Raw genomic sequence first — 2,109 nt, forward strand, 5'->3', positions numbered from 1 at the left:
GGTCAGAGCAGTCAGTGGTGGTAGCCAGGCACCATCTAGCTGTACTGGACTCAGTCCAGTGGAGGCCTCGGTAGCTGTGGACAGTTAGTCCTTTGGACTAATCTTTAGAAAGGAAAACAATTTATTTTTTTAAAAAATTAGCTTTATTGAAATATGCTGCTAATTTCTGAAATTAAATTTTGATAATACACTCTATATTAAAATTCAATGTTCTTATGAAAAAAACCTACTGATTTAAAAATTCTTATACAGAGGCAGGGCCAAGATGGCAGAGTAGTCACATGCTTCCTGTGGTCCCTCTTACAACAAAGACCCAAAAAAACAAGTGAATCAATTATATTTGACAATCTAGGAGCCCTGAATATCAAGGCAAAGTTGAGGAACCGGACTGAGCGGCAGAGGAATGGAGAGATGGTTCAGAAGCAGCAAGGAATTGCCAGACCTGACCCAGTGCCAGCCGTCACCCTTCAGTCTGGATCCGCTGGTGTGCACGGTGAGGCAAGCAGTGGCACTCGGGAGGGGTTTTCAACATCGGGAGCATTCGACCAGCAGAGAGTCTACTCAGGCAACCAGAACCAGGGAAAAGTGGCCCTCAATCAGTAAAAGATAAATACATGCATCTGACCTACTGCGTGGATCAAAAAACACCCCCTTTGGAAAAAACCTCTCTCCAATTTACCTGCTCCCTCCCTGTTCTGCCCCATTCCCAGGTCGGTTTCAGCAATTGCTGCATCCCCAGGCTGGAAGTAGGACCCATTATGTGCCCTGAGCCATTCTCCTCACCTTGGAGAGGGAACAAATAACCAAACAGGAAAAAATAATTTGCCAGCTCCCCTAAATCAGGAACTCATGGTAGGCACAGCTCCTTTGCCTAGACACAGGCATAAGGGGTATACAGACTTTGAATGCCTTTCACCCCTGCATAGACCTGTGTGGGCCCATTTCAGCAGCATGCACGCTCATTAGTACAGTACAACAGAGTATATACCTGAAGTTTAACTTCAACTGTATCAGCTATATGGTGGAGTGGCAGGTTCATGACATTTGACACCACTCTGCTTATTAAGCACCTACCCACATCAGGGGCCTGAGGACTGGTGGCTCCACCAACACCACCTAGCCACCTGCGACAGGGGTCCAAGAATAAGTGGTGCCTTCCAGTCCTTATAGCTAACAGCACAGGGTGTCCATAGTTTGGCTGCAAAACCCATCCACTTACGTGCTCTAGGGAACAGGTACATACTTTCCTCCCAGACACTCATGGGCAGCCATCAGCCCCCTGCCTTACTCACTGTGTGACCCCCTACTGCAGCCAGATACCTGTGCCTACACCAATCACGCCTACCTGTCTAGGACTGTAGGTGAGAGCCTGCACAACTCACTTGGTGACTGACTACCTGGACACAAGAGCTGAATCCATAAAAGAAAAGTAAACAGATTCCTGGGCTCAAATACTTAGTAACAGATCTGAACACCTGATGACAGGACATTAGAGCTTCAAAGGGACCAACAATCAAATTAGCTCACAAGAGTAGACTATTTGGGCATATCAAAACAAAACAAAACAAGAAGCTAGGATGAGGTAAGCAAACATAAAATAAACACGTATAATAAACTATTCATGAATCGGAAACAACAGTCAATATTAAATCACGTAAACAGGCAGACCATGACAGCTTCAGCAAGCCCCCAAAACAAAAATTCAAGAAATTTTTCAGTGGAAGAGAACTTCTTGGAACTACCAGAGGTAGAATACAAAAGATTAATATACAGAACCCTTCAAGAGATCAGGAAGGAGATCATGCAAAATGCAGAACAATCTAGGGAACATACAGATAAAGCAATAGAGGAAATTAAGAAGATTAGAAAAGAGCATAATGACAAATTTAACAGGCTGCAAGTATCCATAAAGAGCCAGTAAACAAAAATCCAGAAGATTAACAATAAAATTTCAGAATTAGACAACTGAATAGAAAGTCATAGGAGCAGAACTGAGGCAATGGAAGTCAAAATTAGTGAGATTGAAGATAAAGCACTTGACACCAACTTATTTGAGGAAAAATCAGATAAAAGGATTTAAAAAAATGAAGACACCCTAAGAATTATGTG

The 2,109-nt window shown here is 43.2% G+C and overlaps 1 protein-coding gene across 1 annotated transcript in view; it reads right to left on the bottom strand.

Moving 5' to 3' along the window:
* MALRD1 (MAM and LDL receptor class A domain containing 1) overlaps nt 1-2,109 on the bottom strand; it is a 964,362-nt gene that overhangs the window by 854,335 nt on the left and 107,918 nt on the right. The gene's annotated exons all lie outside the window — the stretch shown is intronic.

This window comes from Trichechus manatus, unplaced genomic scaffold, assembly GCF_000243295.1.
Source record: "Trichechus manatus latirostris isolate Lorelei unplaced genomic scaffold, TriManLat1.0 scaffold00075, whole genome shotgun sequence".
Classification (NCBI taxonomy): Eukaryota; Metazoa; Chordata; class Mammalia; order Sirenia; family Trichechidae; genus Trichechus; species Trichechus manatus.